This window comes from Euprymna scolopes, chromosome 10 (genome assembly GCF_053919585.1).
Source record: "Euprymna scolopes isolate OS-2025 chromosome 10, ASM5391958v1, whole genome shotgun sequence".
Lineage (NCBI taxonomy): Eukaryota > Metazoa > Mollusca > Cephalopoda > Sepiida > Sepiolidae > Euprymna > Euprymna scolopes.
The window spans coordinates 98225618-98239762 of NC_136491.1; positions in this window are offsets into that span (position 1 = coordinate 98225618).

Genomic DNA, 14145 nt, shown 5'->3' on the forward strand with positions numbered 1-14145 from the left:
ACACAAAATATAAGTACGCTCTTAAAATTTGGATTTTCCTTTTAATTGAGCACTCTGCTGGAATTCTTTTTCCAAAAAAACTAATCATATATATATATATATATATATATATATATATATATATATATAATTTTATACATTTTTATATATTTCTTAACTAATAATTTTAGAACTGGTAGGAGTAAATAAGAATAGAAATATATAAAAAAAAATACTAATAAGAAAAAGGGGGAGATAAGAAATAGAATGGATTCAATCAAACCCTATAAAAACATTAGTTTGTAAATAAAAGGTACATTAATTTTTGGAGACAGAGAAGGATGACATAGGTAAAATATAACATGAATTGGTTAGCCTAATTTACCTGGACGAAAAAAACTAGATCCAGTATCAAAAATGTTTTTCGTGTGTTTTATGATAGGTGGTGTTTGATTAGCACTGCTGAGGAGCTATGATTTAATATACTGTTTTGTTTTTAAATCAACGAAACATAGTTTCATGATAAACAACTGCTGGACCCTTTAAGAACATTGGTACTATTATTTGTTCATGTAAGTAAAACGATCCAGCGATTAATTGAATTACTGACAAAATAATTTTTTCAACGAAAGTTTTAACGAAATATAGTTTTAAAGATTTTAAAAGAAACTTCCAAGGTTATATGATATACTAAAGCTAATCAATGTTTGTTATATTAAAGGCCAGAGCACAGGTTTACATGACTTGTATGGAAGACATATTTGTTTTAAATACCAACTTTATAATATATATAAAAATCGCTAGAACATTAATTTTACAATCAGTCTCTATTTACACTGCGTCTCTATTTACATTGAACATCTATAGAATGTAATCATCAATATATTACGTATGAATGAGTTCACTGTAGAATTTCCACTGATCCCGCTAGTATATACTAATGCCCTTTCCAGGACATAAACAGAAGACGGTAAAGGAAAGTAAAGGCAGAAGGAATCGACAGGTGGATCTCTTTATTTATTAACGGTAGCAACCCCGCGTTACCCAGGGTTCATTGCATTTAAATTTGTTTTGTAAGTAATGTATATATTCTTAACTATGTCATGTTTTGTTTGTTTTAACATCTGAGCTAAAAAAAAAAAAAAAAAAAGAAGCCAAACAAGGAACGCTAACTCTTTTTAAAACAAAAGTTGTATCGTTCAGTTGATTTTTCTTTTTAGGCGTTTATTTAAGAATGGCTATACACTTTCGTGAAAAATAGCAGCAAAAATATTCCGCCAGTATTAGCATTAATATTCACATAAACTAACGTCTCACTTGGTGAAGTTAAAGGTAGAAATGCGAAAGAATGAAGTGAGGAAAACAATAATAAAAAAGAAAATAATCAACGTATTAACTGTTAAGAAAAAAAAAACATAGAGTAGAGGAACTTTTTTACAAATTCATTTCAGACTGCAGGGTTGTCTGACTTTATATTTTTCTCTCTTTCACTAAGCACTTGAAATAGCTTTTCCTGGCACGATTTAGATTTGCATGACGATAAAAAACACACACACACACACACACGCACATATCCTATATTATATTTCTCATGAGTTTGTATGTATGTGGCCATGTATTTTTTTAACTAACATTTTAAAATCGGTACGTGTATATATACATCTATATATCTATAAATCTATATATATAGAATGTGTATGTGTGGGGACAACTCTTAACCTATATATTCAACGAATTTTTGGCGTACATACTTGAAATTTGGTATATAGGATATTCAGACATATGGGAAACTTTTAATCGGTTTTTACCCGGAAATGAGCTGCGAATCAGTCATAACTGGAAAAAAATAGTACGTGGGAGTCATTGGATTTTGTTTGTCAGCTGTTTCACGAATGCGTATTTGTGACTCGTTCACACGACAGATTCTTTATGTTAAGAATAAGTAGGGTTTAAAACGCTTTTTAAAAATGCTGGCCAAATGGTCATCGTACTTAACTCACTATCTTTAGGTTTTGGTTTCGATCTCAGCTCGAGTATTTTTTTTTTACTTACAAGAAGTGAACTGTTTAGAAAAAACATAATAATCACATGCACGTCTCTGTTTCTGTATCAATTAAAATATAATATTTATGCGTATTTTACGACCGGGCAATGCCGGGTTACCTGCTATGATATATATATATATATATATATATATAACTACTTCATTTACTCACATAAAATTAATATACGAAAGTATAAATTTATGCGTAAACTTGAAGTATTTACTTCAAAAATGCTCAATACTTAGGTAGAGCTAGTTAGTATGTTATAAAATATATATGGCGATTAATCGCCATATATATTTTATAACTTACTATATATATATATATATATATATATATAGTACGATTGAAAAACATAGCCATTCGAATATTTCTAATTTGCATTTCTTTTTAAATAGTCCATAAGCAATTAATATTTGCTGCCATTATTTGTAATTTTACTGTGTTATTTTCTCTTTATATCTGCAATAGTTTTGCTGATGTTATTAATTGAAGTAATGTAATATGAAAGAATAATTTGTTTTTAATATTTCTTGACATATTCTCAGTATCAAGGGAAATAATTTAAATGTTTAGTTTACTAGAAATATATACCCATGGGTCATAAGAGTTGAGAGCGGGAAGTGACACCATCGTTACTCTCTCTCTCTCTCTCTCTCTCTCTCTCTCTCTCTCTCTCTCTCTCTCTCTCTCTCTCTCTCTCTCTCTCTCCGTATCCGTGCCTAAACTAATTAACCGACTATTATGGATTTTATGCATGTGTATATGTTTGTATATTTGTATAGACAGTTTTCACTCCTAGACTAATTAATCAATCATTATGAATTTTATGTATGTGCATATCCTATATTATATTTCTCAATTATGTTTGTATATAGCTACGTATTTTCACAAAGTAAAATCTACTCGAAGTGTCAAAGTATCTGAAAAATGAGCAGAGCAACAAAGCTTTCCTTTTTGTTATAAAATTTCGAATACATATGTACATCTGTGTATCCGTCCTAATCTTTCTCGAAAATCTTTGCCGATCTGGTTGAAATTTTGCATGGACTTTTGTTATTACAAGGTGCAGTGAACTAAGTATTATGTCATTCTTTGGATGCACAGTTAGGAATTAATAGATATTAGAATTTAATACAAAAACTAAACTACCCGTAACCCGTTGGGTCAATATGTTATATTAGCTATGGAATTCATATATGAGCGTGACACTTGTGACGTAAAGAAAATAGGGTTTTTTTACATAACAGAAACATTTCTATGAAAGTGTATTAAAATGTAAAATAGCAGACGGATCACTCGAACATGAAAAAAAATCCTCCCTATTCGTGTAAAGTTACATATTTTTCCGAATAATCGCTCAAAGATCGAAAATTAAACATGATTTTCCTACGAATCGAACGCCGACGAAAGTCATTTAGCAGCAAAAATGCACATGAACCTACCGATGAGAAATATAAGAATGAAAAACCCATATTGGAATCCTTCAACCAAGTTATAGAAACTTAAAATATAAAAAAATAGAAACTTAAAATCTAAAAAAAAATAATTAATAAAACCTGAAGCAAAAAAATAAAACCTAAATAAATAAAATAAAATAAAACTGATATTGAAACAGATTAGTAAATGTGTCAACAAATTCCCCGTTCTCACACAACTATTTTGTATCTAGAAATGTAAATAAAAAAGAAGGAAGGAAGGAAAAGAGACGGATAGAGAGTAGTAGTAGTAGTAGTAGTAGTAGTAGTAGTAGTAGTCTTGGCTTTACTACAATTGTTCTTATCTTATGTTTGTTAATGGATTAAAGTTGTTTAGTTGTAAGAAAATAGCGACAGTATAGTTGTAATAAAGAATACTTGCAAAATACCCCCACTTTTCCCATGTTAAATAATAATTTCAAAATAATAACGTTAATATTTGAGTGTGCAGGTCAAAATCTGCAAAAGAAGCGATTTGTGTTTATTTGTTTATGGGTTAATATTTATGCACGCATGCGCAACCGGATGTCGTAAACCGGAAAGTGGGTTACATCACTCGTTACAAGGTCATTTGAGTTTTATAATTATATAGATTAGCCCAATTTTAACCATATTATAAACCATCAATTTAATATAAGTACTCATTCAACGGCTATAACTTTCGTTCGTAAAAGCTGACAGAATATATATTGCAAGTTATGACAAAAACAAACGAATTGAATGGGTACACATATTTTCTCTTTTTGAAGAGGAGATTTACTTCGAAAATTCTAAAACATAACATAATCGATATCATACTGGTTCGAAATATTACGTTGCGAAATAAATAATTTAGAATCGAAAATTATTTAAATCTTTCAATATTGTCATTTATTTTTACTTTTGTCGTATCCAATAGTGTTTTTCTAATTGCTTTAAACTGCATTATCATAACGTTTAAATAGAGCCCCTTATATATATATATATATATATATATATATATATATATATATATATATATATATATATATATATATTACTCAAGTCCCAACTTATCAAGGCATATATATAATAGAAAGCAGGATGTTTCTGTAATAGCAAACGGTTGAAGCAGGATTTTTATGGATTAGAGCGAAGTACGTTTGTTTATAACCAATAAAATGGTACAATAATACATTTGGCGAGTAAGAACCGAGGCTTTATCTATCAACTTATCAAGACTATTACATCCAACTTTTTAAATACGAGCTACATAAATTTATATATTATTTTTTTTTTTTTTCACTTAAGGTTTGGTGGGAGACTTGGGCGAGGTTGGCTGAGTGGGATTAAATATCACAACCAAATCGCAAACAAATACAGATATTGTCAAATTAAGGAGGTCAACGAACAAGGATCGGCTTAAAACTAATACGTGAAACTTTCAAATTAAAAGAAGTTAGCGAAAGTTCAAAAGAGAAATAATAAATACAGAAAGAAGACGTCTTAAACTGGAAAGTTAAAAACAGAAAAAGGAAAATGCTCCCCAAAAAATTTGGTATAGAAAGCAGAAAGTAAAAATAAGAAAATGTATCATTGTAGCAATATATTTGCATTTTTTATTTCCTTTACAAGATGAAACGATAAAATTGTTGTCATAAAAAGACGACATAATTCCATTTCCGTTTGATGAAAACCGTTTTTCTTTTGTAGACCATGTACTACTTGGTCTGTTGTGTGCAAATCCCAAAAGTGATAGGAGCCTTCTATCATGTCTGAAAGTGACACAATATTCAACGAGCGAGATCGGAGATGCGCCGCTGTATAACTCATGATCTCTACCAATTCAAGTTCTGATAACATAACCACTGCCAGCAGTCTCAATATGCAAATGTGGACAGTTCAACACTTGAGGGCAAAGCTCAACAAAGTTTTCGGCTACAGTTATGGTCTTTGGTGTGGTTTCAAATGAGGACCACATCATGCCACCTCACATTTTCGACGTTGGCTTGAAATCAACACCGAAGTGTACCTGGAGGTGCTGAAGCGTGTGATGATCCTCTGGTGCAATCGGGTGGCCACTTGCAGACCCTGGGTGCGACAGCAGGACTCGGCGCCGTTCCATAAGTCCAAAGAGACCAAGGCTTGGCTTCACAAGGAGTGCTACGACTTTGTACCCTTCTCTCATTGTCCCCTCCCCTCACACTTCTCCCCGACCTGAACTCGCCAGACTACTTTGTTTGGTCATACGTTGAGAACATCACCAACATGACCTCCCAGAACATCAAACCCAACCTGATCGCCGAGTTCCTGGCGGCGCTTGTGCAAAAGGCATGCTCTCAGTTCCGGACTCATACCGAGGCGGTGATTGAGTCTGAAGACGGCTACATTGAATAAAAGCCAGCTCTACTACATAATCAAGATATCTGAATTGATTTTTTTTCAATAAAAGTTTTAAAATAAAGCTGTAGTGTTTTTTTTTTTTATTTAGAGCGACAAATTTATCGTTCCACTTTAAAACTTATATCATGGAATAATTATTTTTTGCAAATTCGGCCGTTAAGGTGAAGATCGTATAAGATGCAGGATATCATTACTCCAAGTAGCAAATATCTACAATAAACAGAAACGAAATCTAATCTAATAAGGCTCACACTATCCGTATCCTTCAGTGCTAAGTAGTGACTTACAAGTACACAAAAAAAAACGCTAACCCCCAAAGCTAGAATCGTCACAATGTTCCATTGTTTCGTAAATATCTCAATAGAATATGTTGCATTACCTCCTCATCTACGTAAATACTTCTGACTAATCTGAAATAATTGCCTGAAAACCTTCGATTATAATAGCTTGATTTCTTTAGACTGCTTCTTTTGGAGTTCCCGTCCACTGAATTTGTTTCCACGGCTGGAATGTAAAATGAACAATTGTTAGATAACGAGCGAGCGTGTGTTAAAATGAATGTATAAAACCGGTTTGCGTGTTTTTCGTGCGTGTGAGTGTATAGCTGTGGTTTTATCAGTAAATAACAATTTCGGTTTTATGGAAACAATGTTGTTTAGTTGACGCTTTGTGTGGTTGTGGCAGAAAAAGAAAAAGAGGTTGCATGCAACAGGCCGGCTGACGAGAGTCTCGTCTCGTAACTCGTCTCTCCAATCCTGTTTATATTGACCGTATACCTCTATTCCTTTGTTTAGCGTTTCACGTCATCCGATCAAAATATAGAACGCATTTACCTCAGCGGCCGTTCTTTTTATTCCACGTGCTAAAATTTGAAAACCTAGTATTTCCCGGGCTCCAATATTTAACACCATTTCCAAAATTCATCGGTTAAGCTGCCTTAATATATCTGGCCCCTAATTCACAGCAGCTTATTTATATCTTAGTGGTAATGATTTTCCTTGTTCGGGGTGAGTATAAGTAAAAAACAAATAAAAATAAATAAAAAAAGTTACCAGGCTTTAATTTTTTCGTAACATTTACCTTTGACCTAATTAGGTTCAAAATTAAACTGGCTATTAGTTAAACCGTGACGAATATTTTGACCAAGTTTGGGGAATATTGGTCAAGTAATGTAGATGATGAGCTGTAAATTAAAAAAAAAAAAACATCGTTAAAAACTCGACTGAAAATACGGGCTCCTTGGTGATTTCCAACAAGGGAGACAACTTGTGATATAATTACACAAGATGATCAATAAAAAGAAACAGATGCGAGTAAAATCAACACCTTCTCATAAAAGAAAGCGGTTCCGCTATTTAGTAAGGAGAAGTGAGCGAAAGAAAAGTAACGATCGGGCTTTGTTTCAACAATGATCAGTAAAGAACCAATCAGATTGTGAGAGAAGCGACGTTGCCAACGCGAAAAAAATATCTGTTGAAAGGTATGCCATTGTTTGTTGTTTCATTTGTAACAAGTAAATCTACTTCCTTCGAAGAATGAATACATTTTTTTTTATTTATGTATACTTTATTATTATTTATTCTTTCCTCTCTCCTTTTTTTTTTCATTGAAAGGGATTCTCAGAACAGAAATCGATTGTAGAATCATTATCAAACTCATTCCATTTACAACGCATATCGATCTGGTATCTTCTTGAAGAAAAAAACAATAAAACATAATCAAACAACAAAAAAAAACAATCAAACAAAAAAAAGCAACACAACAAAAAACAAACAAACAAAAAATGAAAATAAAGCCCACATAAAAACAATGTGGTTTCAAAGAAAGATAATCCTATGCAGCGTCAACCAGAGTTGGAACGATGGCCCAAATTCTTTCTGTTGTTTAATCTTATTAGAGTATCTAAATATCCTTCACTCTATAATAAAGGGCAATGTGTGTTTATTGGTAAATATATATCTTCCCCGTCGCAAAAAAAAAATCTGCACGACAAATACAATGTGGAACGATAAAGTTGTCGCCCTAAAGAAAACAACACTATAGCTTTATTTTAAAACTTTTATGGAAAAAATCGATTAAGGTAACTTGATTACGTAGTAGAGCTGGCATCTATTCAATGTAACCGCCTTCGGCCTCAATACCCGCCTCGATACGTGTCCGGAACTGGGAGCATGCCTTTTTCACAAGCGCCGGTGAGAGTTCGGCAAATACTCAGCGGATGGCAGCGATTTGGTATTGTGGGATGATTATGTCTGTGATGTTCTTGATATATGACCAAACGAAGAAATCCTGCGGATCCAGGTCGGGGGAGGAGGCGGGCCAGTAGGAGGAGGGTACAAAGTCGTAGCACTCCTTCTGTAATCATGTCGTCTTTTCTAGGGCAACGCTTTTATCGTGCTACTCTGTACAATATGAAGAAGGCTAAGATAAGAGTGACCAATTCTTACGTTTTCTGGCTGGACTTACGCAGTCTCACGACTAACTTAAGTACTTGTCTTCCTTTATAACGAATTGTATCGGTTTGTACTTTTATCGTTTCGGCTTTTCATATCTCAATCCCCCTTCTCATTTTTGTTGTCTACCTTTAAGTCAAGGCAGAAGTTGTGAAATGAAATTTCTTTTCTCTTCAGTTCAAAAAGAAAACACGAACGTCAATATTTGGAAGTAAAAAAGTGTCAGATTTTTTTCTTCTTATTCCTACGTCCATTTATTTGTAAAATAATTTGTGAAATTTTTCATCATCATCATTATCTACAGCAGAAGTGTGTATCATAAACAAAGTTTTTATTAAAAAAAAAAATTCCAGATGTTTTTAATACTGGTCAGTTGGATTTTTGTTTTCGTCTGATTCCTACGTCCATTTATTTGTGAAATAATGTGTGAAATTTGTCATCATCATTATTATCTACAGCAGAAGTGTGAGTCTTATAACAAACTTTTTATTTAAAAAAAAAAACAGTCCAACCGCTTTAAACGCTGATCGTTTGGATTTTGTTTTCGTCTGATTTCGACGTCTATTCTTTGTAAAGTTGCGCAAACAATCCGACGAGTGACTGTCTTTTCTACAAATTGTTTGTATTGGATTGTTTTTTCTTTTTTTTTTATTCATGTCAAACTCATTTAATCGTACCAATCACCACTATCGTTGTACCGATCATTGGGGATTTTTTTACTTGTTTAACGTTCTTTCATGTGTATTTTACATGTATGTGTACATATGCATATGTATATATATATGCTTGTATGTGTGCCTCTATATGTTTGCGTACATCGGTATGTATGGATTTATGTGTGCATGCATGTATTTATTTATATGTGTATGTGGAGTGGAGAGGGATCCGGTAGGCCGTGGTGAAGGCAACCTCTCTATGAGAAGCAAACCTCTGATTTAGAAAATCATAAAGCGGGAAACCAGTACCCGCATTAAGTCTGCAGTTTGACTTGTTTCTGGCTATCTTGCTCTTGTTTCTTGCTGGATGTCAACATTTTGAACCGAGAGAGAGATTTAGCTTTCGTATAAAGCTAAAACACTGTAACATCATCTTTGTATCGATACTCCCTCCGCATTTGTCTATAAGGAATAGTCCTGTGGCGATGGAAAATTTGTGACACGTGTAGGCCTAAAATAATGGAAGCATGTAATAATTGATCTGCCATCATTACATGTATGTATGTATGTATGTATGTATGTGTATATATATACTAACAGAAGTACCCGTCGTTGACTGAGTTCAAAATCAGCCTACAGAAAATGGACTGTGATTGATGAAAGTATGATAGGTTATGAAAAGAAGGGGGTTGTAAAGGGTATGTTTTGATACTCAAATATTTTATCCAAAGCAAAATATGATGAAAGTAAAGATAATTTTCGCGAAAATATATTTTCTATATCAACTTTGTTTCCATTCGTAGCCAAGAGTGACCAACAAAATGATGTTTCCTTACAAAGAGAAAATGTTATATATATAATAATATAAATATACAAAAAATAAATGTTACCATAGTCAATAAAAGTTACTTTTATGGTAGAAAAATTCATTGGTTTGTATTTTTAAGTAGTTTGTATTTTTTTAATTCACGAACCGGTTTTAAAAATAATCAAAATGGCAGCGACTTTGAAATGGAGAGATAAGTTTTCAATTTGAAGGAGGGGCACTTGAGCATTCTGTGTTAACAATTTAAGAGAGGTCCGTCAACGTAAGGAATATTTATGAATATATTTTCTGTTTTCCGTTATTTTGTGCTTGAGGAATATTCGATTATGGCATGTGTAGTTTATATAAAAATTCATTTAAGTAGTTATCGCCTCAAATTTCGTTTTAATTTCGGTTCGTTGAAATTATTCCAAGTAAAGAGCATTAAAAACTATTTCAAAACAAAAAAAAAATGAACTGAACTTTTATTGACTATGGTAACATTTATTTCTTGTATATTTATTTTTTCAGGTAGTCGTTTGTTGGCTTTTCTGCTAAACACTCTTACTAAATAATATCGACGGAATATCAAAAAACAAAGAAACAAAAACAGTTTTGAAAAATAATGAAGTTTTACTTAATTTAGTAAAATAATCCAAAACAGCAAAATGTGATATTAAAAAGTAAACACGTAATTATTTTAGTTTTTTTAAGCAAAGAATCGATATAAATATGAATGAGAAGAAAATGGCGGCGTAGTATTGCGCCGTCGGATTCAGAGTTGTACTATTGCAATGTAAAGAACACGCAGAAAGAATTGCAATCAACTGAATTCCTTCTAGTACACTGACAAAAAAAGCTTAAACAGATATATAAATAAAAATAAAAGGTTATGTAAATGTTTTTAAAAAGATACGTAATCACGTGAGCAGGATTTTTCCTTCTTTTGACACGATAACAAGTAACGTTCTTATTTTTTATTATTTACCTATTTATCTATTTTCGAAAGAGTGCCACGTGTCAGTGTAGAAGATAAAAACAAAGTTATGCAAAGTTTGTGTCGAGAATTGTCTAAAGTTCCGCTTTTTTCCTTTCACTTTAATAAGAACGTGACTTATTAAATTTATTCGATACAATATGATTCCACTCAAAAAATAAATAAAAGCTAATGTGAATTAAGATTAAAGTTAAGGTGTTATTGTGGACCCTCACCCCTTTTAAAACCCTTGTTAAACTTTGTGGCATATTTACATTCTTTGGAGGTCAGGCGCGAACGAACACCCAATAATTTTATTAAACCATATTTCTTCAAACTGAAACATAATCATCAAAGTATACTTACGCAAATAGATATGAAAAGACTGTGTTCAAGTTTGTGCGATATTTCCCTGGAGTACAGAAGCGAACGCAGACCCACACTTTTATTATACCATCCCTATTTAAGTAGAAAAATATTATAAAAGTATTCTTATGTATATCTATATAAAAACACTGGTAAACTTTTTTTCATACTTATGTATATGTGAGTATATACATATGTATGCATATATATGTATACATATATACATGTATGTATATATATACACATGTATGTATATGTATATATACACATGTATGTATATATATACATATGTATGTATATGTATATGTATATATGCATATGTGCATGTATATATATATACATATATGTATGTATATATACATATATGTATGTATATATATATACATATGTGTATGTATATATATACACATATAGATACATATGTATATATATGCATATGCATACATATGTATATATATGCATATATATACATATGTATATATATATGCATATACATACATATGTATATATATGCATATACATACATATGTATATATACATATACATACATGTGTATATATACATACATATAGATATGTATGTATACATATATATGTATACATATGTGTATGTATATGTAAATATATACGTATGTGTATGTATATATATACATATGTATACATATACATATGTGTATGTACATATATACATACATATACATATGTATATATATACATACATATACATATGAATATATATACATACATATACATATGTATATATATACATACATATACATATGTATATATATACATACATATACATATGTATATATATACATGCATATACATATGTATATATATATACATACATATACATATGTATATATACATACATATACATATGTATATATACATACATATACATATGTATATATACATACATATACATATGTATATATATACATACATATACATATGTATATATATACATACATATACATATGTATATATATACATACATATACATATGTATATATACATACATATACATACATATACATATGTATATATATACATACATATACATACATATACATATGTATATATACATACATATATATATGTACATATGTATATATATACATATATACATACACATAAGTATATATACATACACATATGTATACATATACATACACACATGTATATATATACATACACATATGTATATATATACATACACATATGTATACATATACATACACATATGTATATATATACATACACATATGTATACATATACATACACATATGTATATATATACATACACATATGTATACATATACATACACATATGTATATATATACATACGCATATGTATATATATACATACACATATGTATACATATACATACACATATGTATATATATACATACACATATGTATATATATACATACACATATGTATATATATACATACACATATGTATATATATATACAACTACAAATGTATGTATATACATACACATATGTATATATATACATATACATATATATACATACACATATGTATATATATAAATACATACACATATGTATATATATATATAAATACATACACATATGTATATATACATATACATACACATATGTATATATATACATATACATACACATATGTATATATATAAATATACATACGCATATGTATATATATATACATATGTATATGTATATATGTATACATATGTGCATGTATATATATACATATGTGTATGTATGTATATATATGTATGTGTATGTATATGTATGTGTATGTATATGTATGTGTATGTATATATTTGTATATGTATGTATATGTATATGTATATATATGTATATGTATATATTTATACATATGTGTATGTATATATATACATATGTATATGTATATATATACATATGTATATGTATATATATACATATGTGTATGTATATATATACATGTGTGTATGTATATATATACATGTGTGTATGTATATATATACATGTGTGTATGTATATACATACATGTGTATATGTATATATATACATATGTGTATGTATATATATACATATATATATATACATACGTATATGTATATATGTATGTATATATATACATATGTATATATGTATGTATATATATACATATGTGTATGTATATATATACATATATATATATACATACGTATATGTATGTATATATATACATATGTACATATGTATGTATATATATACATATGTATATGTATATATGTATGTATATATATGCATATGTATATGTATATATGTATGTATATATATACATATGTATATGTATATATGTATATATATATATATGTATATGTATATATGTATGTATATATATATATGTATATGTATATATGTATGTATATATATACATATGTATATGTATATATGTATGTATATATATACATATGTATATGTATATATGTATGTATATATATACATATGTATATGTATGTATATATATACATATGTATATGTATATATGTATGTATATATATACATATGTATATGTATGTATATACACTTGTGCCCGATATTATTCATACCCCCCTTGAAAATTGAGTTTATTAGGTGTAACTTGTGTAAGAATTTATTGTTTACGTCCATATTGATACATATTCTTAATAAACCTCTTCTGATCATTTTCGTCATTTTAAAATCTCGGGATACTGATAATAAAAGAAATATACAGCTATTTATAAAATCTGCAATGTTCAAAAATAATCATACCCCCTTATTTTTTCAGTATTAATCGAGTTTCTGACTGTTTGTTTTCTGTTTGATTCTTATTTTGAATGCTTTTATACAACCTTTGATTAATTTCATTTCGTTTTTTGCATTTTTCAGAAATTAAAATGATATCAACTGAAAACCAATAAAAGAATAAAAATTATTAGAATGAGGAAGAAAAAAGAGCTTAGTAATGATCTTAGGACTAAAATTGTGAATTCACATAAGGATGGTTTAGGTTACATGTCAATTTCCAAGAA